This window comes from Entelurus aequoreus, linkage group LG13 (assembly GCF_033978785.1).
Source record: "Entelurus aequoreus isolate RoL-2023_Sb linkage group LG13, RoL_Eaeq_v1.1, whole genome shotgun sequence".
NCBI classification, from domain to species: domain Eukaryota; kingdom Metazoa; phylum Chordata; class Actinopteri; order Syngnathiformes; family Syngnathidae; genus Entelurus; species Entelurus aequoreus.
Genome location: NC_084743.1, coordinates 45,434,795 through 45,440,794, shown reverse-complemented (window position 1 = coordinate 45,440,794; position 6,000 = coordinate 45,434,795).

Sequence of the window (6,000 nt, the reverse complement as noted above, 5' to 3'; positions counted from 1 at the left end):
TGCATTCATGCACAGCACAAAGTTTGGTGGACAAAATGAGACAAAGAAGGAGTGGCATAAAACACGTTTTTCCGTGGCAGTGTCGTAGAAAGTTGGACTTGTAATCAAACTACGGCGAGTTAAAAAAAAAGCTGAAATTAGGACTAAACGGCGCTTGCCAAATACTCTCACCAGTAAAGCATGTTTAATATAAATATTCTAACAGTTAGGAAGGTTTGTGTCATGTTTGTCCTTCTAAAGAAACTATATTAAAAGAAACATTTGTATGATTTAAAAAAACAAAAAAACTCCAGGGAGCCACTAGGTCGGAGCTAAAGAGCCGCTGGTTGCTGACCCTAATGTATTGAGATGCACCTGTATAAAGTATATTATATGTGGTCCAAAAACATATACACCTGCATAAAACTCCTTTTGACTACACTTACTACTGATGTAATTGTGTTGTAATATTGTTTTATCATGGTTTAATAATCTGCATACATTTATTATTATTTTAAGTATTTCTTAATAAACTCGTATAAAGGAGTGCGGTCCATATGTTCACATTTACATGTATTATTAACAAGAGATGAGGATATTTCTATTTGTAAAAATGCCCAAAATGAATATCAATATGTGAATTGAACACAAAAGTAGCAGTTTGATTTTCTGTCACATGATTTATTGGAATTGAATCAATAGTATTACATAGTATCACTTGTCATTGATATCTAAAGTGAATTAAGGGGGAGAATGGCATAGCAAAAGCATATATAACAGATAGTTGTTTATATTCTGTAAACAAACAAACTCATCCAGTCATATTGGCTGCGCTGACAAACACAAAGTTATAGTTTCTGTACATGTTTGTGAAGCAAAGAGTATATGGTGTGGGAAACTGCTTGAGGGCGGGGGGTCACCAAACTATTACAATGTTAGAAATGTGGCTCAATTTTGAAATCCAGCCTGAACAGACAGTCATAGTGGTAGAAAAACATAGAAATAAGAATTGGTTAACATGGAAACAGTGATCTTGACAACACTTAGGGTGACGGCATGTTACTCGCACCTGCTACAGAGGATAGGGGACTGGTTGCTACAGAGTGGCCAGTTCGCGTCCCAAGCATTGCTGTGGTGCCCTTGAGCAAGAACTGAACCCCAGAACTGTTGCTCTAATGTCTCGGAGTGCTAAACATAATCTCTCCTGCGGATCGATAACAATAATAATAAGTACACATGAAGAATTACACTTGTCAATTTCTCACTGACATGCTGACCAGGTCTGTCTTTGATTGACAGTCGCATAACTGGCTAAATTAACCTGAGAACAGAGTCTCCATGCTTGCATCAAGACTAAGCTTGTGCAATATTGGGTGAAATTGATTTGAATCGGCGCCATCTCTCATGTTTTGTGTTTAACCCAGCAAATGGATCTGCAATGACACTGATGCAATACACGGGTTCACAACATATTGTGTTGTCATGCAACTGCTACATGACACTACGTTTTTTTTTGTTTTTTTAAAGCAGGGGTTTTATAAAGCGAAAGTAAAGCAGGCAATGAAACCTGACACGCCCTTCCTATTGATCACTAATCAATCAAAGCGTTACAGGCAGTTTGGATGCAGAGGGGCAGTGGGAGGTAAGCCAAAACTGCCATCAAGTTCCCAATTTTGTGAGATAGACAGAAAAAATATTGAGAATGATACACATTATTTGTTGTGTACATAGTTGATTTTAAAGGTAAATAATAGTTGTTTAAAATATATTTAAAGACATTTATATATACGTTTTTTAATTATATAATGTTTACATTCTATGTTTTAAGGAGGGTTCATTACTAGGGATGGTGATGTGACAATTTCACATCACCTGTTATCACAATCGTAGGCGAAGACTACTAACCTTCGGGAATTTTACTGCAGTTCATCGTTAATACTGGCAACCGTTACATTCCTGTTCATTACACGTTTGAGACTTTAATAGCAAAAAAAATCCAACATTTCCCTTCATAAATGTAGGGAATTTTTAATCAGATTAATCACACTTTTGAATTTGGATGAATTGTGGTTATTCACAGTAAACTTGCTTGCATAAGCTAAATTAATCTAAAAAACCAACTATATTTTGATATAAATGCAATTTTATTGTTAGAATGTCATTTTTTAAAATGTATTTGCTCAAAATTTGGTAACAGCTTCATCTAAAGTCCCGTCTGGGTGTATTTTGAAGCGAAATTGCACAAGTGTAGGCATTGACCACATCAATGACCGCATGACGACCCACGCTGCCTTTTTAGGTAGTTACTGTAAATTTCGTAAATAATCTGTGTTCATACATGCTTAATGCAATCAATTTGTGTGATTAATCACATGAGTTAATGTGTTCTTTTTGACAGCCCTGGTTAATACAGTATGCCAAAATATGATAAATAACTGTAGTCACACACCTGAAGAGGTTTTTTTTTGTTTTTAAGGTAAGTGATAGAAGTAAACACTAAAGTGCATTAAATTGCAAAGTCCTACCCTGAAGTTGTAAGGAATAAATAAAGGGTTCACTGTCATTTAATACCTGATTATATTTATTTAATCTGGATCCCCATTAACCGTTAGCTGCAACAGAAGACGATGTTCTTCTTCCTGGGGTTCCTGGCTGGGGTGGTGAACAACTTGACGGAAAATGCTCGCATAGACTATGTTGGATGTTGTTTAAAGGGAATAAAGTCTTTCCATTTAGTACAGTGTAAAAGTACATTTAAAATGCATTTCAGTTGGCATGTATTTGCCAATATATACCTAGAAATGTATATGATAGCAATTTGTACAAAGTGTTGATCTGCATAAAACACACACACACACATTCACACACACACACATGACACGACACGACACGACAAGAGCAACATCAATACTCTGACCTTTGGTGCGTCTCAGCTACATACAGTATACGTAATATTCCTGATAATATGGACACCGAATAATGCATTGTAAAGAGCTTTAATTAGAAAGGGGTATCTTCTAAGACATTAAATACAAATACTATAGATTAGTAAAAATAACAAATACCTTTGTTGACTGGGAAAGTTGCCTTCTGCAACCTATCAGTCATATTTGGCAACCTCTTACAGTAATGCACTTTTTCATGTCATAACATCCATCTTCATCTTTCATTCTTGATTTGGAACAACACAGTTTGGCATTTTAATTCATTGATAAAGGTTTATTGCCTAAACCATGCCATCAATCAGAGATAACCACAATTTGAGTACGGTTTATCATCCTAATGTAACAACCTCAAGAGTGCACAGTTTCTGCTAAAACCAGTAGATTGTCTATTTAACAGTTGGGTTGGGAGGATTGATCCAAATGTCGATGTATTGATAGCGATGGTAGTATCACAACCGAATCGATACTGGCATCATGAAATCAATATTTTTTAGTTCTCTTCTATGTTTATTTTCACAACTATCTGTGTATCATATTGTTACATTGTTGTATTTCTGGTATATGTTTGCATTTTTTTTTACAAAGTCAGCGGGTATGTTCTTGGACATAGTAAGGCTTTGGGGACAAAAAGCCAAAGGATTTGAATAAAAGTCCAAAGTTGTTGTTGCTGTTGTTTACTTAATTTGGAAATCTGAATTTATTTCTCAAACAATAATTGTGTTGTTTTTGTTGGTATTGTATTGTTACATTGCCCTATTTTGTTGTATTCGTATATTGTTAAATTGTTCACAAATGAGTTTGTTGAGACATACCTCAACAAATGAAATTAAAAATAGCAAAAAGCATTCAAAAATGTTGAGGTACTAATTAGTGGTTACTTGTTAGGATGCACATATATTTTTTTCCAAGCCGAAATAGATAGCAAAGTACAGGTAGTATCGCCTCATTGGAACGTTTAAAAAAAATCTAAGCTATTTTTTAATGTTCGTGTATCTATCGGCATGGTGTCGTAATTCCTCATATCGGTCCGATATTTATCGTGCATCTCTAGTTACTTGATATCAGATCGATATAAACATTTGCAGTGCCCCCCACTCTGAGTTAAAAAGTTTTGGAACTATAACTCACACAGAATAATACAATCATTGTCGAACACAAACAGACTCAAATGAAGCCTGTGGTTTCATTATTTGAGTTTAACTTACATAGAGAACTGACCACCTCATTCACATTATTTATAAAAAAATAAAACTTATACATTAGCAGCTTATACTTGCATTAAATTGGTATCGAGTAACATCACAATCAGCATTAACAAGTCAAGAGCTTATTGGAGTCATTTGCAAAAAGATGACTTAATCATGTATCCAATTTTTTTTTTTAGTTATGGTAACTTTTTACTCATGCTGTAGCAGTCTAAGGCTGACGAGAAAACGGACGATACAGACTAAGCTACAGAATAGCCCGCAAATGTTTGTTTCTTAAAGGAAAACTGCACTTTTTAAAATAAATTAAGATTTTGCCCATTATTCACAATCCCGATGTGTGACAAAAACACACGTCTTTCCCTTTTCTGTGCATTCAAGACAGTCTAAAACTGCTAGCACAAGGCCGCAAACATTGCAGGTAATGAGAATTGACCTATACCCGCCAATGAAGCACTTTACAAAACATCCAACAACATTTTACATACATGCTGTAACCATGGGGTAGCAGGCCCATTCATGAGTACATGTAATATTTACAGTACTTTGGTCTATTTAAGCGTTGTGGGTTCAAACCCCGGCCGAGTCATACCAAAGACTATAAAAATGTGACCCATTACCTCCCTGCTTGGCACTCAGCATCAAGGGTTGGAATTGGGGGTTTAATCACCAAAAATGATTCCTGGGCGCGGCACCGCTGCTGCCCACTGCTCCCCTCACCTCCCAGTGGGTGAAAAAGGGGATGCGTCAAATGCAGAGGACACATTTCACCACACCTAGTGTGTGTGTGACTATCAGTGGTACTTTAACTTAACCTTACTTTACTTCCGTCAACAAAAACAGCCAAGAGCAGGGATGTCAAACTCATTTTACAAACCCCGTTTCCATATGAGTTGGAAAATTGTGTTAGATGTAAATATAAACGGAATACAATGATTTGCAAATCCTTTTCAACCCATAATCAATTGAATGCACTACAAAGACAAGATATTTGATGTTCAAACTCATAAACTTTTTTATTTTTTTGCAAATAATAATTAACTTAGAATTTCATGGCTGCAACACGTGCCAAAGTAGTTGGGAAAGGGCATGTTCACCACTGTGTTACATGGCCTTTCCTTTTAACAACACTCAGTAAACGTTTGGGAACTGAGGAGACACATTTTTTAAGCTTCTCAGGTGGAATTCTTTCCCATTCTTGCTTGATGTACAGCTTAAGTTGTTCAACAGTCCGGGGGTCTCCGTTGTGGTATTTTAGGCTTCATAACGCGCCACACATTTTCAATGGGAGACAGGTCTGGACTACAGGCGGGCCAGTCTAGTACCCGCACTCTTTTACTATGAAGCCATGTTGATGTAACACGTGGCTTGGCATTGTCTTGCTGAAATAAGCAGCGGTGTCCATGGTAACGTTGCTTGGATGGCAACATATGTTGCTCCAAAATCTGTATGTACCTTTCAGCATTAATGGCGCCTTCACAGATGTGTAAGTTACCCATGTCTTGGGCACTAATACACCCCCATATCATCACAGATGCTGGCTTTTCAACTTTGCGCCTATAACAATCCGGATGGTTCTTTTCCTCTTTGGTCCGGAGGACACCACGTCCACAGTTTCCAAAAACAATTTGAAATGTGGACTCGTCAGACCACAGAACACTTTTCCACTTTGTATCAGTCCATCCTAGATGAGCTCAGGCCCAGTGAAGCCGACGGCGTTTCTGGGTGTTGTTGATAAACGGTTTTCGCCTTGCATAGGAGAGTTTTAACTTGCACTTACAGATATAGCGACCAACTGTAGTTACTGACAGTGGGTTTCTGAAGTGTTCCTGAGCCCATGTGGTGATATCCTTTACACACTGATGTCGCTT